Source organism: Salmo trutta, chromosome 12, assembly GCF_901001165.1.
Source record: "Salmo trutta chromosome 12, fSalTru1.1, whole genome shotgun sequence".
Taxonomy (NCBI): Eukaryota; Metazoa; Chordata; class Actinopteri; order Salmoniformes; family Salmonidae; genus Salmo; species Salmo trutta.
Genome location: NC_042968.1, coordinates 34342913 through 34365965, shown reverse-complemented (window position 1 = coordinate 34365965; position 23053 = coordinate 34342913). Strand labels below are relative to the sequence as shown.

The 23053-nt window shown below is 43.3% G+C and overlaps 1 protein-coding gene across 1 annotated transcript in view; it reads right to left on the bottom strand.

Annotated features, from left to right (window-relative positions):
- The window catches only part of LOC115203418 (ADAMTS-like protein 3), a 189669-nt gene that overhangs the window by 159740 nt on the left and 6876 nt on the right, over nucleotides 1–23053 (bottom strand). The gene's annotated exons all lie outside the window — the stretch shown is intronic.

Genomic DNA, 23053 nt, shown 5'->3' with positions numbered 1-23053 from the left:
GGTAACTCTGTTCCCCAAGAAGAGATCCCTGGTAACTCTGTTAGAGGTTTTACCTGAATAGAGCTAATAATGTGAACTTCTTCCAACACACACACACACACACACGTGTCATCACTGTGCAAATGTGCAGAGCAACATCCACTCCTCTCAGCTGCAGACTCTCTATCCAAGACGACGTACTGCTAGTCACCGTAGCTCTCAGAACAGACCGTAAATCACACTACTAATCCCTGTGATGTTCATTAGAGAAGAGAAACCTGGACCTAAATCTTGTTTAATAAACAGATGCAGTGATATCATCTCCCCAAGTAGACCGGGGTCGGTATCGTATTCATACTGTGTGTATGCACAGGAGAGACTAGCTGTGCTCCAGCTAACATCACTGAATTTGAGGGCGAACACGGCATTCTTCCTGAAATTGTGCAAAACACACACACAGACACAAACACACACACACACACACACACACACACTATCACAAGCATACTCACACACATGTAGGGTACACACGCACACACACACACACACACACACACACACACACACACACACACACACACACACACACACACACAGACACACACACACACACACACAGGCATATATGTGTGTTGATATCAGTGAGTCCCTAGTGAAAGCCTAAGTTTGTGATTTTTAGTGAAGACACTTAGGGCCGGATAGAGCAGCAGTATGGCTAGCATGCTTTCTCCCTAAGGATCCCTTAGGATCTGCTATCCAACTGACACGCACGCACGCACACACACACACACGCACACACACACACACACTGAGAAGAGAGTCAGACACACACTCTTTCATCAGTAACTTGGTGGGTGTCTGACAGGACACCAGAGAAGACACCAGCTGAGAGGCAGGACTTCAGTCTTCTCCCACTGAGCTGTCCTCCAGACAGACCCAACCCTGCACCCAGACTCCAGCCTAAACAAAGCCCATGTGTGAAGCCCCCCCTCGTCCCCCACCCCCCTTTTCCCCCACCCCACTGCCATCTGTATGAACTGGGGCACTGGTTTTGTATGAACATAGTGCACTGGTTTTGACCAGAACTCAATGGGCGCTGGTCTAAAGTAGTGCACTATGAAAAGAATAGGGATCCATTTGCGACGCATCCTGTGACCCCCCCCTTTTTATAAGTCTGGACCAGAGGAACCAAAATAAACACAGACACACGTCTGTCCCTCAGGTGTCGACAGACATGACTTTTAAGTAGAGTGCCCATTCTGTCTGAAAGGGCTAAAACAGTAGTTACCCTGGAAACAGGCTGGCTGGTGGAGACACTGATGTTGTCAGACTCAGACAGCAGGCTCCGAGTCCACTGGGTCTGACAGGTATTACCACAGGCATAGTAGAGCAGACACAAACTGAAAAAAGATCAAACTGGTCTTGCACTACAGAAGAGGTTCTGTCTGGTCCATAAATTATAGAACGTGCCTGTACCCTTGAACACACGTTCACACGTGCAAACACACACACACACACAGATGCTGGGCCCTCCTCACAGCACTCCAAAACACTATCAAGCAGCACACACCCAGAGTGTCTATATCCCCTGTAAAGGTTTGGAAAGAAGCCATAAGTCACCTTTGGAGCAGCAATCCATCTATGCCCACATCTGGCCAGACTCTCTCTAACACACACCTGCATGCGCACACACACACACGCACGCACGCACGCATGCACGGACGCACACACACACACACACACACTCTCTCTCTCACACACACCCTCCCGCTGGTCTCTATCTCCATCTCTCTCTCTTTCTTTCTGTCTCTCTCTTTCTGTCTCTCTCTCTCTTTCGGACTCTCTCTGTCTCTCTCTTTTTGTCTCTGTCTCTCTCTCTCTTTCAGTCTCTCTCTTTCTATCTCTATCTCTCTGTAACTCTCTCTCTCTCTCTGTCTCTCTCTCTCTGTCTCTCTGTCTCTCACTCTCTCCATCTCTCTCTCTGCATCTCTCATTCTGTCTCTCTCCTGGTCTCTCAATCTCTTTTGCAAGGGTCATGTATAGCTTCAATGTCTGTAGGAACAGAGAAAACACCACTAAGTATAGTTTACACAGCACCCCAGAGTGTGTCTGTGGAGTGTGTGTGTATATGTGTGTGTGTGCGTGCGTGCGTGTGTGGTGTATGTATGTGTGTATGCATGTGTGTGTGTGAGTCTGTGTATGTGTGAGTCTGTGTATGTATGTATGTATGTATGTATGTATGTATGTATGTATGTATGTATGTATGTATGTATGTGTGTGTGTGTGTGTGTGTGTGTGTGTGTGTGTGTGTGTGTGTGTGTGTGTGTGTGTGTGTGTGTGTGTGTGTGTGTGTGTGTGTGTGTGTGTGTGTGTGTGTGTGTGTGTGTGTGTGTATGTATGTATGTATGTATGTGTGTGTGTGTGTGTGTGTGTGTGTGTGTGTGTGTGTGTGTGTGTGTGTGTGTGTGTGTGTGTGTTACAGTAGGGCAGTGAATCACTTTAGAGGAGGAAAGGACCAACGGATTAAAGGGACAGTCCAACTCACATTACAAAAGTATCTCTTTCTGAATAAATGTGACTGGTTGCAGGATCAGGGGAGTTTGATGCTAATGCCTTCTTGGCCATGTGAGTTCATTACCAACTGGTATTGAATCTGTAAATATGAATAAAGATGTCAAAATATGAGCCTAGTTCAGCCAAGGAGAAAGCACTGAGTTACAGCATATAGGAAGAAAGACAGGATCCTTCCCGGATAGACATGATTGGCTGAGATAATAGAGAGGTTGGCCATGCTGACGGTTGGTCATGCTTTAACAGGTGAATTATTAAAGAGATGGGTGGGGCTAAGGCTTAAGAGGGTGTGAACAATGCTGAATGGGAGTAAACAAAGAAGAGCTCTGAAGCAAGTGTGAAAATCTAATCAAAATCTTTCAAGGCCATTTCCCCCAACTTGTCTCCTAAGTAGATTTACAACACAGGAGGTTGGTGGCTGCTTAATTGGGGAGGACGGGCTCGTAGTAATGGCTGGAGCAGAATCAGTGGAATGGTATCAAATACAGTACCAGTAAAAAACATTTACACACCCACTCATTCAAGGGTTTTTCTTTATTTTTACTATTTTCTACATATTTTCTACATTGATACCGACCCCGGTCTACTTGGGGAGATGATATCACTGCATCTGTTTACAATGTAGAAAACAGTAAAAATAAAGAAAAACCCTTGAATGAGTGGCTTTGCCCTTGAATGAGTGGCTTTGCACACTCTTGGCATTCTCTCAACCACCTTCATGAGGTAGTCACCTGGAATGCATTTTAATTAACAGGATCAGGTGTACCTTGTTAAAAGTTATTTCCTTCTTAATGCGTTTGAGCCATGACAAGGTAGGGGGGTATACAGAAGATCACCTTATTTGATAAAAAACCAAGTCCATATGATGGCAATAACAACTCTAATAAGCAAAGAGAAACAACAGTCTATCATTACTTTAAGACATGAAGGTCAGTCAATCCGTAACATTTTAAGAATTAACTTTTAAGAAGTTTCTTCAAGTGCAGTCGCAAAAACCATCAAGCACTATAATGAAACTTGCTCTCATGAGGACCGCCACTGGAAAGGAAGACCCAGAGCTAGCTCTGCTGCAGAGGATGTGTTCATTAAAGTTGCCAGCCTCAGAAATTGCAGCCCAAATAAATGCTTCAGAGTTCAAGTTACAGACACATCTCAACATCAACTGTTCAGAGGAGACTGCGTGAATCAGGCCTTCATGGTTGAATTGCTGCAAAGAAACCACTAATAAAGGACACCAATAAGAAGAGGAGACTTGCTTGGGCCAAGAAACACGAGGAATGGACATTAGAACGGTGGAAATCTGTCTTTTGGTCTGATGAGTCCAAATTTGAGATTTTAGTTCCAACTCTGCGTTTGGTTCCAAACGCAGAGTAGGTGAACAGATGATCTCCGCATGTGTTGTTCCTACCGTGAAGCTAGGAGGAGGAGGTGTGATGGTGTGGGGGTGCTTTGCTGGTGACACTTTCAGTGATTTACTTAGAATTCGAGGCACACTTAACCAGCATGGCTACCACAACATTCTGCAGCGATAAACCATCCCATCTGGTTTGCGCTTAGTGGGACTATCATTTGTTTTTCAACAGGACAATGACCCAACACACCTCCAAGCTGTGTAAGGGCTATTTAACCAAGAAGGAGAGTGATGGAGTGCTGTATCAGATGACCTGGCCTCCGCAATCACCCAACCTCAACCCAATTGAGATGGTTTGGGATGAGTTGGACCGCAGGGTGAAGGAAAAGCAGCCAACAAGTGGGAACTCCTTCAAGGTAAGCATTCCAGGTGAAGCTGGTTGAGAGAATGCCAAGAGTGTGCAAAGCTGTCATCAAGGCAAAGGGTGGCTACTTTGAAGAATCTCAAATATAAAATGCATTTTGATTTGCTTAACACTTTTTTGCTTACTACATTAATCCATATGTGTTATTTCATAGTTTGGATGTCTTCACTATCATTCTAAAATGTAGAAAAAAGTAAAAATAAAGAAAAATCCTTGAATGAGTAAGTGTGTCTAAACTTTTGACTGGTACTGTACATCATACACATGGTTTGATGCCATTTGCTCCGTTCCAGCTATTATTATGAGCTGTCCTCCCTTCAGCATCTTCCACTGGTTTACAAGTTTATTAACTTTGAAGCAGCATCCTTTTCCCCAACTACAGTGGGGGAAGTAATGTTTTCTCCAACTACAGGGGGGGAAGTAATGGTTTCTCCAACTACAGGGGGGAAGTAATGGTTTCTCCAACTACAGTGGGGGAAGTAATGTTTTCTCCAACTACAGTGGGGGAAGTAATGTTTTCTCCAACTACAGTGGGGGAAGTAATGTTTTCTCCAACTACAGCGGGGGAAGTAATGTTTTCTCCAACTACAGTGGGGAAGTAATGTTTTCTACAACTATAGTGGGGGAAGTCATAGTTTCACCAACATCTCTAGGAGAAATAACGTGTCTCCTTCCTGAGCAGTATGACGGCTGCGTGGTCTCACGCTGTTTATACTTGCGTACTATTGTTTGTACAGATGAACGTGGTAACTTCAGGTGTTTGGAAATTGCTCCCAAGAATAAACCAGACTTATTTTTTATTTATTTATTTATTTCACCTTTATTTAACCAGGTAGGCAAGTTGAGAACAAGTTCTCATTTACAACTGCAACCTGGCCAAGATAAAGCAAAGCAGTTCAGCACATACAACAGCACAGAGTTACACATGGAGTAAACAGACATATAGTCAATAATACAATAGAAAAACAAGTCTATATACAATGTGTGCAAATGAGATAAGATAAGGGAGGTAAGGCAATAAATAAGCCATGGTGGTGAAGTAATTACAATATAGCAATTAAACACTGGAATGGTAGATGTGCAGTAGATGAATGTGCAAAGTAGAAATACTAGGGTGCAAAGGAGCAAGATAAATAAATAAATACAGTAGGGGATGAGGTAGTTGGTTGGGCTATTTACAGATGGGCTATGTACAGGTGCAGTGATCTGTGAGCTGCTCTGACAGCTGGTGCTTAAAGCTAGTGAGGGAGATAAGTGTCTCCAGTTTCAGTGATTTTTGTAGTTCGTTCCAGTCATCGGCAGCAGAGAACTGGATGGAAAGGCAGCCAAAGGAGGAATTGGCTTTGGGGGTGACCAGTGAGATATACCTGCTGGAGCGCGTGCTACGGGTGGGTGCTGCTATGGTGACCAGCGAGCTGAGATAAGGCGGGGCTTTACCTAGCAGGGACTTGTAGATGACCTGGAGCCAGTGGGTTTGGCGACGAGTATGAAGCGAGGGCCAGCCAAAGAGAGTGTACAGGTCGCAGTGGTGGGTAGTATATGGGGCTTTGGTGACAAAACGGATGGCACTGTGATAGACTGCATCCAATTTGTTGAGTAGAGTGTTGGAGGCTATTTTGTAGATGACATCACCGAAGTCGAGGATCGGTAGGATGGTCAATTTTACGAGGGTATGTTTGGCAGCATGAGTTTTTATTTTTTTTATTTTATTTATTTCACCTTTATTTAACCAGGTAGGCAAGTTGAGAACAAGTTCTCATTTACAATTGCGACCTGGCCAAGATAAAGCAAAGCAGTTCGACAACATACAAAAACACAGAGTTACACATGGAGTAAAACAACATACAATCAATGATGCAGTAGAAAAAAATAAGACTATATACAATGTGAGCAAATGATGTGAGATAATGGAGGTAAAGGCAAAAAAATGCCATGGTGGCAAAGTAAATAAAGTATGGCAAGAAAAACACTGGAATGGTAGATTTGTAGTTTGAAGAAAGTTAAAAGTTAAAATATAAATAATATGGTGCAAAGGAGCAAAATAAATAAATAAAATAAATAAATACAGTAGGGGAAAAGGTAGTAGTTTGGGCTCAATTAAAGATGGGCTATGTACAGGTGCAGAGATCTGTGAGCTGCTCTGACAGCTGGTGCTTAAAGCTAGTGAGGGAGATAAGTGTTTCCAGTTTTAGAGATTTTTGTAGTTCGTTCCAGTCATTGGCAGCTGAGAACTGGAAGGAGAGACGACCGAAGGAGGAGTTGGCTTTAGGGGTGACCAGAGAGATATACCTGCTGGAGCGCGTGCTACAGGTGGGTGCTGCTATGGTGACCAGTGAGCGGAGATAAGGGGGGACTTTACCTAGCAGGGTCTTGTAGATGACCTGGAGCCAATGTGTTTGGCGACGATTATGAAGTGAAGGCCAGCCAACGAGAGCATACAGGTCGCAGTGGTGGGTTGTATATGGGGCTTTGGTGACAAAACGGATGGCACTGTGATAGACTGCATCCAGCTTGTTGAGTAGGGTATTGGAGGCTATTTTGTAAATGACATCGCCGAAGTCGAGGATTGGTAGGATGGTCAGTTTTACGAGGGTATGTTTGGCAGCATGAGTGAAGGATGCTTTGTTGCGAAATAGGAAGCCAATTCTAGATTTCACTTTGGATTGGAGATGATTGATGTGAGTCTGGAAGGAGAGTTTACAGTCTAACCAGACACCTAGGTATTTGTAGTTGTCCACAAATTCTAAGTTAGAACCGTCCAGAGAAGTTATGCTGGATGGGCGGGCAGGTGCAGGCAGCGATCGGTTGAAGAGCATGCATTTAGTTTTACTTGTGTTTAGGAGCAGTTGGAGACCACGGAAGGAGAGTTGAATGGCATTGAAGCTCGTCTGGAGGGTTGTTAACACAGTGTCCAAAGAAGGGCCAGAAGTATACAGAATGGTGTCGTCTGCGTAGAGGTGGATCAGAGATTCACCAGCAGCAAGAGCGACATCATTTATGTATACAGAGAAAAGAGTTGGCCCAAGAATTGAACCCTGTGGTACCCCCATAGAGACTGCCAGAGGTCCAGACAGTAGGCCCTCCGATTTGACACACTGAACTCTGTCAGAGAAGTAGTTGGTGAACCAGGCGACGCAATCGTTTGAGAAACCAAGGCTACTAAGTCTGCCGATGAGGATGTGGTGATTAACAGAGTCAAAAGCTTTGGCCAGGTCAATGAATACGGCAGCACAGTAATGTTTCTTATCGATGGCGGTTACGATGTCGTTTAGGACCTTGAGCGTGGCTGAGGTGCACCCATGACCAGCTCTGAAACCAGATTGCATAGCGGAGAGGGTGCGGTGGGATTCAAAATAGTCGGTAATCTGTTTGTTGACTTGGCTTTCGAAGACCTTAGAAAGGCAGGGTAGGATGGATATAGGTCTGTAGCAATTTGGGTCAAGAGTGTCACCTCCTTTGAAGAGGGGGATGACAGCAGCTGCTTTCCAATCTATGGGAATCTCAGACGACACGAAAGAGAGGTTGAACAGGCTAGTAATAGGGGTTGCAATAATTTCGGCAGATAATTTTAGAAAGAAAGGGTCCAGATTGTCAAGCCCAGCTGATTTGTAGGGGTCCAGATTTTGCAGCTCTTTCAGAACATCAGCTGAATGGATTTGGGAGAAGGAGAAATGGGGGAGGCTTGGGCGAGTAGCTGTGGGGGGTGCAGTGCTGTTGAATGCAGTAGGGGTAGTTAGGTGGAAAGCATGGCCAGCCGTAGAAAAATGCTTATTGAAATTCTCAATTATAGTGGGCTTATCGGTGGTGACAGAGTTTCCTATCCTCAGTGCAGTGGGCAGTTGGGAGGAGGTGTTCTTATTCTCCATGGACTTTACAATGTCCCAGAACTTTTTAGAGTTGGAGTTGCACGAAGCAAATTTCTGTTTGAAAAAGCTAGCCTTGGCGTTTCTAACTGCCTGTGTGTATTGGTTTCTAACTTCCCTAAAAAGTTGCATATCGCGGGGGCAGTTCGATGCTAATGCAGAACGCCACAGGATATTTTTGTGTTGGTTAAGGGCAGTCAGGTCTGGGGAGAACCAAGGGCTATATCTGTTCCTGGTTCTAAATTTCTTGAAAGGGGCATGCTTATTTAAGATGGAGAGGAAGGCATTTAAAAAAAATAACCAGGCATCCTCTACTGACGGGATGAGGTCAATATCCTTCCAGGATACCAGGGCCAGGTCGATTAGAAAGGCTTGCTCGTTGAAATGTTTCAGGGAGCGTTTGACAGTGATGAGTGGAGGTCGTTTGACCGCTGACCCATTACGGGTGCAGGCAATGAGGCAGTGATCGCTGAGATCTTGGTTGAAAACAGCAGAGGTGTAATTAGAGGGCACATTGGTTAGGATGATATCTATGAGGGTGCCAGTGTTTGCGGCTTTGGGGTTGTACCTGGTGGGTTCATTAATAATTTGTGTGAGATTGAGGGCATCAAGCTTGGATTGTAGAATGGCTGGGGTGTTAAGCATGTCCCAGTTTAGGTCGCCTAGTAGCACGAGCTCTGAAGATAGATGGGGGGCAATCAGTTCACATATGGTGTCCAGAGCACAGCTAGGGGCCGAGGGGGGTCTATAGCAGGCGGCAACGGTGAGAGACTTGTTTTTGGAGAGGTGGATTTTTAAAAGTAGAAGTTCAAATTGTTTGGGTACAGACCTGGATAGCAGGACAGAACTCTGCAAGCTATCTCTGCAGTAGATTGCAACACCGCCCCCTTTGGTCGTTCTATCTTGTCTGAAAACGTTGTAGTTAGGGATGAAGATTTCACAGTTTTTGGTGGACTTCCTAAGCCAAGATTCAGACACAGCTAGGACATCCGGGTTGGCAGAGTGTGCTAAAGCAGTGAATAAAACAAACTTAGGGAGGAGGCTTCTAATGTTAACATGCATGAAACCAAGGCTATTACGGTTACAGAAGTCATCAAAAGAGAGCGCCTGGGGAGTAGGTGTGGAGCCAGGCACTGCAGGGCCTGGATTCACCTCTACATCCCCAGCGGAGCAGAGAAGAATAAGTATGAGGGTACGGCTAAAAGCTATAAGAATTGGTCGTCTGTGACGTCCAGAATAGAGAGAAAAAGGAGCAGGTATCTGGGGGCGATAAAATAGCTTCAAGGTATAATGTACAGACAAAGGTATGGTGGGATGTGAGTACAGAGGAGGTAAACCTAGGCATTTAGTGATTATGAGAGAGATATTGTCTCTAGAAACATCATTGAAACCAGAAGATGTCATAGCATGTGTGGGTGGAGGAACTGAGAGGTTGGATAAGGTATAATGAGCAGGGCTAGAGGATCTACAGTGAAATAAGCCAATAAACACTAACCAGAACAGCAATGGACAAGGCATATTGACATTAAGGAGAGGCATGCTTAGCCGAGTGATCAGAGGGTCCAGTGAGATTCAGACAGCTAGCCGGGCCATAGGTAGCAAGCTGGTGGAAGATGGGAGGGAGGTCTGTTTTTAGCCGCCTCGTGCGTTTCCGTCTGTGGGTTAGTGGGGTTCCGTGTGGAAGGGGGGACCTGTCCAAGTTGGCAAAATAGTTAGTTATAGTGGCCCAAGAAAAGTGTCCGACAGACCTATTCAGATCGCAGCCGAAAAGACAGCTAACGATTAGCTGGCCGCAGATGGGCGATCAGGTTAAGTCGCGACGGAGGGGCCAGTTGGACAACTCCCTCGGGCAGATAACGTCGGTGATCCAGTCGCGAAGACCCAATGGGGCTCCGCATAGGCAGTAAAACGGGTCAGGATAGGTGAGTTGTAGCCCAGGAGACACTTCAGCTGGCTAGCTCAGGAATAGCCCACGAGTGGCTGACGGAACTCTTCAGCTGGCTAGCTAGCTAGCTCCGTAATAGTGTGTGTTAATTCCGAGACCGACGTTGCCAATAGTCACTCAGGTAGCAGCTAGTTAGCTGCAAGATCCAGGTGTAAATGTCCAGAGCCTGCGGTAGAAATCGAGGAAAGGAGAGAGAATAGGTCCGATATGCTCTGGTCTGAGTCGCGCTGTACAAAAACTGGCGATAGCTTTTCGAGCTAATGGATAGCTGAGGACAGCTAACCGTAGCTAGCTGAACTTCAACGTTAGCCAGTGAAAATGGCTAACCTCTGGCTAGCTTCTGTCGTGGAATTCAGATGAGGTAAATAATACTTTCTTTTTTTTTTAAATTGATGAGGCGGGTTGCAGGAGAGTGCTTTGAGGTTGAGTATTTAGAATAAAAAAATAAAAATAAAAAATGTAAAAAGATAAGTGAAGAAAAAATATGTAAATATATATATATATATATACACGGGACACGACAGGACGTCTGAACTGCTACGCCATCTTGGAACATCATTGATGTATACATAGAAGAGAGTCGGCCCAAGAATAGAATCCTGTGTTTACCCCGATAGAGACTGCCAGAGGCCCGGACAACAGGCCCTCCGATTTCACACACTGAACTCTATCGGAGAAGTAGTTGGTGAACCAGGCAAGGCAATCATTTGAGAAACCAAGGCTGTTGAGTCTGCCGATAAGGATGTGGTGATTGACAGAGTCGAAAGCCTTGGCCAGGTCAATGAATACGGCTGCACAGTATTGTCTTATGGAGGTCTACAATTTTTTTTTCTGATGTCTTGGCTGATTTCTTTTGATTTTCCCATGATGTCAAGCAAAAAGGCATTGAGTTTGAAGGTAGGCCTTGAAATACATCCACAGGTACACCTCCAATTGACTCAAATTATGTCAATTAGCCTATCAGAAGCTTCTAAAGCCATGACATCATTTTCTGGAATTTTCCAAGCTGTTTAAAGGCACAGTCAACTTAGTGTATGTAAACTTCAGACCCACTGGAATTGTGATACAGTGAATTAGTGAAATAATCTGTCTGTAAACAATTGTTGGAAAAATTACTTGTGTCATGCACAAAGTAGATGTCCTAACCGACTTGCCAAAACTATAGTTTGTTAACAAGAAATTTGTGGAATGGTTGAAAAACAAGTTTTAATGACTCCAACCTAAATGTAAAAATGTAATTAAATAAAAAAATCCCCATGGAGAAATCTGGTCACAAATTAAGTCACCTATTATGATATAATGCACTTGAATGTTGATGTCACTGCACAGTTGATGCAAGCACACACGTTTTCTAGCCATCAAATGACTTTCAAATATATAATGAAGACATGGTCTTCATAAAAGGATACTTTTTTAATATTATTATTATTATTATTCTTTTTTAAATGTAACCTTTATTTAACTTGGTAAGTCAGTTAAAAACAAATTCTTATTTTACAATGACGGCCTACCCTGGACAAACCCGAATATGAGTTGGGTTGGAATGTATGTAAGGTGTTTTAGACACTTTCAGAATGAATGGGGCCCTATGACATTAATCTGACTCCAGAAAATATGACTGTTTACTATCTCGGTAGAGGAACTAAATATCCCAAAACTTTTAGGAGTATCATCTACAGCCAAGTTTAGTGGAAAAGTCCTGTTAAAGTGGCAGTCTGCGATTAAACAACTAACACAACAGCCACTTGTTTCAGTAAACAGTTGAGGGATGGGGCTGGAGAAATGTAATTTAAAGATGGAAAATGTATAACATCTCTTTTAAGTGCATTATTCTTAGTCAATCACTGGTATAGAGAGAAAGAGGGGAGAGAAAGAAAGAGAGGGTGGACAGGGTTAGAAACATGTGGAGCGAGACAGAGACAGAGAGACAAAGACAGAGAGCAGGTGTGATAGAGAGGGAAAGTCAAGTCTGATCTCATTGTGTAAAAGTCTATTTTCACCCTCAGAGGCAGTAGAGTAGGAGCAATAACATCTCTATTCATACAAAACACACACACATATATACACACACACTAATCTGTTCAGCTCCAGCGCGCCACTGGTGATCCCAGTCACAGTCACCCCCCAACAAATGTTTTACCATGAATGGTCCTTTCTTCACAGGACAATATCTTGATTTAACCTGTACTGACACACACACACACACACACACACACGCACACTCTGATTCCACGATACCCATGAATGGTCATTTCTTCATAGGACAATATCTTGATTTAACCTGTACTACATTTGTACTGACACATACACACACACACACACACACACACACACACTCTCTCTCTCTCTCTGATTCCACGATACCCATGAATGGTCATTTTTGAAGATCTAAATAGAATGTGTTTTTGAAACATCAGATACAGAGAGAGAGAGAGAGTGTATGTGTGTGTGTGTGTGTGTGTGTGTGTGTGTGTGTGTATACACAGCCAAATAATCACAGCTTTCTTTCTGGGACAATTAAGAGACACTTCACGACATGGGGCAATTGACAAAAATCCAATTCCCCTAGAAAGAACACTTGAAAGGGTACTACTAAGGGTACTGAAGGGCTGGCTGTGACCCAACAGAAAATCCCACAACAGAAGCATAGATTCCAACGAGGCCCGACTTGGCCCAATTGGGACCACTTTGGACCCCTTTGGCCTAGCTTGGTATTATGGTGGAATGTCTTATCTAGTTCACTGTTCAGAGAGGGTAAGGTTTAGGGGGAGTACACACACAGTATTAATAACAGTGCTGTTAAGAGTTCAAAGCGTTCCAATTAGATCCAGTTGCTTATCAGAACGAAGTTGAAAGCTAAACTAAAGCTGCCCCTGAGTTTAAGAAAATGTAAAGAGCCCCTCTTGGAACAAACCATTAATTAGAGGTGTTGACCTCTTCAAAGTCATATCTATCTCCCCCCCACCTGAAATGCTTTGGTTTCAACTGGTTTCAATGGAAATTGTTGCTGCCCAAAAGGCTTCTTCAAGGGAAACACTGCCCCTTGACTATGAAGCATAAGTCTCTGAAGCTGCCATGTAGACTGTCTATGAGAAATTCTGACATGAATGTCTGTGGGAAACTCTGGGAGAAACTCTGGGAGAGGGACCGCATTCAGTTCATTAAACAATTTGCTACTTCCATGACGGTTTGTCGGGTGTGACAGGGTGTGACCATATGAGAGTGTCACCATTTGGAATTGAAAAACTTGTGCAGCAGCTGCAGTACACACCCACCCAGGCACGTGCACAGATAGGGCTCTACCTGTGCAGAACACATGACCCTTTGCCCTTCCTGTCTCCAAAGTGTCCTTTTTGGTGGTGTTATGATTTTTTTGTATAGCTCTTTTTATTGTTGTTCGGGACCCACTGCCCGCAAGTCATTGTCAAGTTTGCCACTCCCCATGCCCGGTTGTGCCTTTTCCCACTATGGCCTGTACAGAGATTGCGTGCGCCCGCTATCTAAACACGCACGGCTTGAGAGATGTGGTCACCAGTCGAGTGTCTGCTACCTAGTTTAAATACAACAGTACTGCCACAGCAGCATAACATTTGATAACACTTGATAACATTTCATTTAGCCTACATCAATATTCAATCTGGTTGGCTGATGCGCAGCAGAGAGAGACAGAAATACATAGAGAGGTAAATCACAATCAGTCAAATAAATGGAGATAGCTAAGTAGCATATTTACATCAATCATCAACATCAATGATCAGCTGACAGTCCACCCTCTTTTCCCCATGTCAATCATGTCTTTAGGAGGCACTGTAACTAGATTGCTTACAATTTGTGATGATGAGTGAGTGTTGTTGCAGAAATAAATATGCAATGCAACAACAAAAAATCTGGTTTGTTATGAATTTCGAGATATGAATTATAAATGTATTCATTTTTTTCAAGCGCGGGGAGGGGAGGGGGTTCATTTTGAGCATCTGCCCCTGAAAGGTCTGTGCACGGCCCTGCACTCGCCCCCTGAGCCGCTATAATCGCAACGTTCTTCAACAACCTTTTTCATTCAATTGAACGTTGCACAACGTTGTGCCCTGTTGAACAAAGCCCTGCTGTTTTCCCACGTTAATGCCTTGCTGGAAGTGTGGTGTTCCTGATCTGTATTCCCGATTGGCATCCCTTCGGAACGCTACGTCATCTCTAGCCCATCTCTCCAGAGGCAAATAGCTCAGACATCCACAGATTCCAGAATGCTTCCCTCACCAGGGTAACACTTCCTGTCACTATCGCCTTGATGGATGGTTGTTATGAGAGACGGACCAATAGCAGCGAATGTTAATGGAGTGTGAACCAAAGAGGTTTAATGGCGTGTATCGCCCATGGCCCGTCACATTTAACAGAAAGATCTGGGTACCAGGGGGAAGAGGACAAGTTGATAGGAGAGGCATCTACTCATCTACATCTACTACACCTAACCTAGATGTGACTACAGAGCATGGATATGCAAAGACATTCCAAAAACCGAAGACAAAGTTGTCCTGCAGAACAGGGTGATACAGATACCAGATTGGACTAGGCGAGAGTGATATCATGAGGCATCCCATCCAACCTTATAAAAATCGGATTAAAGAGGTTTGAGGAACATGTGTAGATCAGATGAGGGGGAAACTATCATTGGGGGAAAAATATTAAGAATTACCATAAATAATTAGGGCTGTCAGAGTTAATCACATAACTCAAATTAACTTCTTGTAATTTTTGTGCATCATTTTTTTGTTTTTACGCGATAACTTGCATTATCTGAAAGAACTCAAAATACACTGAAAACATCCCAAATACATAATCTATACAGCTTAAAACCAACAATGCAATCTAAAAACAAGTTGACATTGAGGTTAACGAAAGTGTGCTTTCTCAATTTACCTAATGTTGCTAACCATCACTTTAGAAAAATCAGGACGTCAATATTCTTTTAATGCTTTTTTGTAAGAAAATCTTAAATTACAGCTTTATTCGAGCAAGTTCAGAATTTGAACATTGCAAATCTTGCGATTAACTCTATTTTTTATTTATTTTACATCCCTATATATATATATATATATATATATATATATATATATATCATTTTTTGTTGTTGACTTTGATCAATTTAAATAAAAACTATTATTAAAATGTTTGCTGTTCAGTAATGACGCCCTACCCTGTGCTCCTCCCAAATGTGTGTTCCGTGCTGGTTGTTAGTTGTGGGAATAATAAAGTTCTATTCTACATGATGATACTTCTTTAAAATGCTAATTTAGAAGTTTTAAAGTGGCAATACACAACTTTTTGGGAAACACCAACCAAATTCACATAGAAATTGAGTTATAGATCTATCATTCTACTTAAAAGCAAGTCTAAGAAGCGGTAGATCTGTTCTACGTGTGCTATTTCCATGCTTCCCATTTTGTTTTTGCATTTTTACTTTCTGTTTTGTACACCAGCTTCAAGCAGCTGAATTAACAATATGGAAAATATACTTCACAGCAGTTTAGATGGTACAATGATTATCTACAGTATACTTTGTTATTTTGTCACATAAACTGAAATTAAGCAAACTATTAGAGTTTCAGCAATGGTGGAGAGATTTCTGGAAAGTGCAACTTTAACTTTAAATCACTGATTTAATCATTCTGGAGATTGCATACGTGGCCCACTTGAAATGGAGGAACTGGGGGTGGGGGGGGGGGGGTAGAGTGAGATAAATCAGATAGACAGTGACAGAGAGGAGAGAGAAACAGATTCCAACCAGCTGATTGGCAGAGAACCCAGAGTGGAAATGGAGCCAGTGTGTTTGCAGCTGAGAGGAGACTGAATGGACACACTGTCCATGTGAATGAAAGAGTCTTTCACACAAGCCTGTGACTTGCTCCTCACACACACACACACACACACGCACACCTCACACACACACACTGGCCCATGCAGGCCACAGGGTTGGCCATAAAGCAGCCCTCAGTAGAGGTTCAGCTGTGGGGTGAAGAGGTGACTGGTGCCTGAGGTGTGAGGACAGAAAGCGATCTTTTCACTCTTCAGCTTTGGCTCAAATACCAGGGCTGCTGACATTGAACCTGCATTAGAGAGAAGATGAGGGAGCAGGCAGAGCAGAGCAGCCTAGTTTGGTACCATACTAGATGTGCTGTAACAACTCTTCTATAACAGAGACCTGCAAGTAGGGTTGCAAAGGGTCGGAAACTTTCCAGGAAATTTTCCCCCAAAATTAGCTTATAACAGTGAACCTTTATTGTGGGATACACATAAGGCAATTCTAGGTCTTGTGGCATATTTTGGTTAAACTATCCCAAATTCAATGGAATTACAACCCTCTGCATGCACAGTGCATTCTTCCATCGCATGTGCAGTACACTCTTCCATCACATGTACAGCTTATTCTCAACATCTTGCACACTAATGAGATGCTATTGAACCCACACTACTACACTGTCTAAGCCAAGGACTACATGCTTTCTGGTAAGTTTTGATTACAATACTGGGTGGGGGGAAAATATTTTATATGACATGGTTTTTTGTTAACTAGTAAATAGTAGCCTACAGCAAAGTGTGTTTAAATTATTTCTAACTTGTTAACAATTTCTGCTAGTTAGTTTTTGCTACCATGTGGATTTTAGCTTGCTTGAGCCTGCTAACTGAGTAGTGTTAATTCACCTGTTTCCATGCATGTTTCATTTTAAAACATGCATCTTACAAAGGAGATGTTTGTCACGTCGTGTGTGTAGGTGGCAGGGAAGTCAGGCGCAAGAGAAACAAACTTGGTGTCACTGAAGAATGTTTAATAAAGTAAAAACAAACTCCAAAACCAAAGTACATAATAAAATAAACATGGGTACCATAACCCGTCGTGCACCAATCCAACAACACGAGCACATAACAACAAACAATCTCTGACAAGGACATGAGGGGAAACAGAGGGTTAAATACACAACATGTAATGAATGGGATTGGAACCACGTGTGTAGGAAGACAAGACAAAACCAATGGAAAATGAAAAATGGATCAATGATGGCTAGAAGACCGGTGACGTCGACCGCCGAGCACCGCCCGAACAAGGAGGGGCATCGACTTCGGAAGAAGTCGTGACAATGTTAAATCTATCTGCTTAACTATTTATCTGTACATGGAATTGTATTTGGGGGTTTTTTACACATTTTTTTCTAATCTTTATAGGAAAATGCCACGGGCACTATCTGATGTGTGGAGAAATTTCACTGCAGCTAATGTAGAAGGAAAAGCAGTGTACATTTGCAAATACTGTGCCAAATCATATGTGAAGAATGCAACAACGATGCAGAATCATCTGGCCAAGTGCATAAAGTTCCCTCAGCGCTCACAACAAGCAACCTCTGACAAAAGTCCCTCTACTTCTATTTCAGGTGAAAATGATGAATCAGACACCTTATCAATAGCAACAGCTCATGGTCCTCCTGGAATCAGAAGTTTTTTTTACTCAATGGAGGAACGTAGTCAGAGAAATGCTGATGAATATCTTGCTCGAGCTGTGTATGCAACTGGTTCACCTCTGATGCTTACAGGCAATGTGTATTGGAAGAGATTTCTGAATGTTCTTTGCCAAGCATACACCCCTCCAACCAGACATGCTTTATTTACACATTTACTGGATGCAGAGTTCAAGTGAAGGTCAAGCAAATCATAGAGAAAGCGGACTGTATTGCAATCATCTCTGATGAGTGGTTGAATGTTCGTGGGCAAGGAATAATTAACTACATCATCTCCACCCTTCAACCAGTATTCCACAAGAGCACAGACACAAGGGACAACAGACACACCAGTCTCTACATTGCAGATGAACTGAAGGCAGTCATCAGCCACCTGGTGGAAGGGACATTGTGGATCTGAGGCTCTTTTCCCCTGTTGCCTCCATCATCCTCCAAATCCCACCAACATCAGTTGCTTCAGAGAGCAACTAGTTCTTGTTTGGGAACACACACACCAAAGTGCGCAACAGGCTGACCAATACAAGGGTTGAAAAATTGGTGGCCATCCAGGCAAATTTGAGGCTTTTTGTGCCCGACAACAAGCCATCCTCAACAAGGTTGGAAAGTGACAGTGAAGATGAGGCCTCAGAGTCTGATGTTCAAGAGGTGGACATTGAGGAGGTCCAGGGAGAAGACATGGAAGCATGAGAGAAGACAACCAAAGTTGTAGTTTCTAGACTATCATTTTACAGATGTATGTTGAAAAAGTTTTTGGGAGATGCTATGGATCATTGGGGATCATTCAATATTCCCTTTCTTTTGTTGTTCAGTGAAATCATCCCATGTGAAGAATCAACTCATTTAATTAAAGTTCAATTCGTAACTAAATTGTTGTTTTTATTTCTATTGTAAGGATTTAATAATTTGAAATTATGTCTACTTATGATAAGGTAAAATGTTGATGTGTCGGTCTCTATATGATATGGTAAATATATCCAATGCAAAAAACATCTACATTTAAATGGTATTAATATTAATTTGCATATATTTCCGTTAATTCCCACAGAAAGTTTCCACCTCTGAATATTCCCCAGAATGTACAACCCTACCTGCAAGGGTATTTTCTTCTTGGAGGAGGCATTTACATAACAAGTATAGAAATTGTCATACTTCAATAAACAGGCAGAGAGGGAGTTAGCTAATCTGCTATGAACAGCTACACCTCCTCACCCACTGATCCATACACAAGCCCTACAAACAGTATGTGAGAACCACTACCTCTGCCTCACCTCGTATCCCTCCGCTACGTGTCTTTTATTAGGGAACATTAGTTTGCTATCCTCCGGAGTTCATAGTTCTTTGCCGAGTTCCAGATGTCACTCTATTCCCTATATAGGGCACTACATTTGACCAGGGCCCACAGGCAGCTGGTGTGTTAGCTGTTCTACCACAAGATGTAAAAGCAATCTGTGTCCCACATGGCACCCCAAATGGCATTATGATGACCACCAGGGTTTACCCTTTCCATGCATGCAACATTTTTGCACTTTTGGTGACTTGACCTAAATTGCATACTCTATGAATATGAAGGGGGGGGGGCATTGTTATGACATTGCCAGTAGTAAGGTTTGACTTTCATTACCAAAAAGACAAGTGCTGTAGCTTTTAAATGATATGTCACTTTCTATTTACTGACTGAAATTGACAGAGTGGGTACCACAGGTGTACTGTACATCGTCCAAAACAACCACTCAGAGTTTAACAGGCTACCCCGCTTACCTCTTTAATGTAGGAGGATACATATGCAAATAATCAGAATAATCAGATTTGATTGTGATGTCATGCTGTGGGCCAAAAACTTCATCCCCTCTGAACAGGCTAAAATTCCAGGTGTTTTTCTTTTTAAAGCTCTTACACTAAAAGGGCATTGTCATAATTTTCACCTGTGGAAATATCATTAAAAAACAGGAGAATTGACTGCACTGTCCCTTTAATAACACCCACATGTGAAAATGATTTTGCTCCTGGCCGGGAAAGAGTTTTGCTAAATGGATGGCTGAAACACACACACGTACGTGCACGTGCACATGTACGCACATACACACATGCACACACGCAGGCACACATACAGCTGTGAGAGAGAGAGTCAGCCGGGGCTGGAGTAATATCAATAATAAACCACAGAAAGGAAATTCACCAGCAAGACTCTCGTCTTGATAACGACATTCCGAGAAGTAATGAATCCACTACCGAAAAATAAACAGGAGCCAAACTGTGAATAAACAAGGACAACGGCGATAACACAAAACACGCTAAGACACGCTAGGCTAGCCACCGTCACTAGCCCAGCCACATGGTCAAAATTACATTACTCCAGATTGTACTCCAGATTGCACTTACTATTATCATCCTGTGCCAGGGTTTTGGGTTTCCCCTTCGAACAGAGCTGTGAAATCCATGCTAATGATTGACACTGAGAGACTGGCTAGCGACGACGCTAGCGCTAATGCTATCGCCTGCAAGGATCTAATGGAGTCCAATTTGTGAAGGACTGGTGCCTATGGCTGCCAGGGCAGTTTGCATGGCGTAATCAAAGATGGATAGTATCCAAGGGCCTCCAAATTGTGTTATAGGGACCTCTGTAGAAGATTGACAACACACTAACACTGAATTGTGGTGTTAGGGGCCTCAGTACAAGATTGACAATACACCACCCTTGCAGTAACACACAAACACTGCAGACTAACACACTCAATTGTGGTGTAATAGGGGCTTCTGTAGAAGATTGACAACACACTCCAAGCTTGCACAGTAACACACAAATACACTGTATACTAACACACACACTTGTGGTGAATCAACAACACACTACACCCAAACACACCCACTACACCAAGGGTACCCCTACTGTAAAGAGTAGGTCTTAAGGTCCCAGTGCAATACCATGAACCCATGGTAGAATCCACCCAAACCAAGATAACAGAGTCACAACACAGTCAGTTAACAGCACACTTGATGTTTCTGTGAACTGCTAAATCTCCTCATCAGTGAGTTTCCTCCCATGTTGAGAGGAAACTAGGTAGAGAGGAAGGGAGAGGTTGACATGTTGAGAGAAAAAGAGGGAGGGAGGGAGGGGTTAACATGTTGAGAGAAAGAGAGGGAGGGAGGAGTTGACATAGGGAGATTCACGCTGGGACTGCTGTGAAAACCTGCATTAATGGATAATAACAAGTACTATTCCCTCTATAACACACACAGAGACCATCTCCCTCAGGGATTTCCATGGTTTTTATTCTGGAAGCCATTTCTCCTTTGTGCCTTTATCACAGCATACAGTATCATCTCTACAACCCTCCACCTACTCCCAAATCTACCCCTGTCCACTTCCTCTTCCTGTTGACCTCCCAGGTGACTTCCTGTCATCCCTCAGCCTGTTGTTTGTAACAGACAGCTGTTCAAACACAATGTGGTTACTGTGTGCCCCCTTAACCCCTCTGTATCCAAACAGGAGCCATGGGAACACTACTCCCACCCCACCCTCCTCTGCCTACAGGGCAGCTACCGTCTCTAGCACACATACTGTATATCCTTCACTGCATTGCAATGAAAAGCTCTCTGGTGCGACAACGTGGATACCTGCTCACCAGAAAGTAGTCTTCGAAGAAAACGCCATAAGCCATCTTGATCATGTTGCCAACACACATTCATATTTTCTATAGCAAGGAAAATATAGAGAGAAGGAAAGAAGCAGAGAGAGATAAATGAGAGAAAGAGAGAAAGGGAGAAGAGAAAGAGGGGGAAAAGAGAGGGAGAGAAAGAGAAGGGGAAGAGAGAGGGGGGAGTGGGAGAGTATTTTTGTTAGCAGTGCTAATACCCTCTGAGTGTCTTGAGTCTCCCTCCACTACAGAGAGAAGGTGTTGATCTCAGGAAGGCTCCAAGAAGAATACCCTGTGATTACGGAGCTGTTACCCCAACACCATCGTCAGTGGGAGATAACAGCCATGTACCCTTCTATTCTTCTATTCCTGAGTCTACACACACACACATACACACACACACACACACACACACACACACACACACACACACACACACACACACACTATTTTCTGTTGCCAATGAACACAACAACAAAGTGTTGACCTGTTGACCTGAGCTAAATCTGTCAAAATGGATGCCTGACTAACAGCACAATACCAGTAGTGAACTTCTGTACTCAGTAACCTCTGGAGTCTAAGGCAGAGAGAGAGAAAGAGGGGGAGGGGGAGAGAGAGATACAGGAAAGACAAAGACAGAGACAGGAAAGAGATTACAGAGAGAGAAAAAGGGGGGATAGAGAGATAGAGACAGAGAGAAAGAGGGGGAGGGAGAGATACAGGAAAGACAAAGACAGAGACAGGAAAGAGGTTACAGAGAGAGAGAAAGGGGGGATGGAGAGATAGAGACAGAGAGAAAGAGTGACACTGAAAGAAGGAGAGAGAGATCGAGATCAAGAGAAAGAGAGAAATTGAAGAGGAGGAAAGCAGAGCTCGAAGTCTTACAGCACCTCTAGAAAACCACGGCAACAATAAAAGCCAATCAAGCGTGAGTCTAATCCCACATCTGCTTGTCATAATCCAGGCGGACACCCAGCCAAGCATGGACCTACTAACTACAGCCCCCATAACTCCCCACCCTTCCCTAACTACAGCCCCCATAACCCCCCACCCTACTAATCCTCATTTGACCTGACTGACTGGCTATCTGGCTGGCTGGCTGACTCTACTGTCCAATGGCCAAAACATTCCACCACCAAGTTTTAACAGAAAAACATTGAAACTCCATTGAGTTTAAATTATAGTACAGGTCAGGAGGAGATTAAACAGCGGGCCACACAGAGATTCAGAGATTTTGTATCAGTCATGAATTACGTAAAAATGGAGACTAACATTGAGCCCAAGACAGTATGGGGCTCATACGTTGACCGGCAACAAACCATCCAATTAGTTCAACTTTTGAAGGATAAATAGATGCCTTCTTCAATTACTGCAGTGGGCTAAATCAGGGCCACACAGAGAGATTATTGGTAGTGTTAAGCAAATCTACTTTGAAACAAAAGTATACACCTCACACACATGGTTATGGACTTATATAAAAAAAGACATGTACCATGTCAGATATAGAGTTGAAATGAATAACATCCCAATATTACACTTTATATACATCACGGAAGACTGAAATATAACAAAACTCTTTGACATTGACACACCAGATTTGTCGTTAAAAAAAAGTATGTTCAATAATTATGAAATTATGAAAAAAGTAATAACATTCCACCCATGAGGCCAAAGAGGGCACTTTTGGTCATTGACTGCAGGGAAGGGCTACTCTGGGTCCGGGAAAACAGTGTTTAGGGGAGAAAGAGAAGTGTTTTGAGGTCTAACTCACAAATCACTG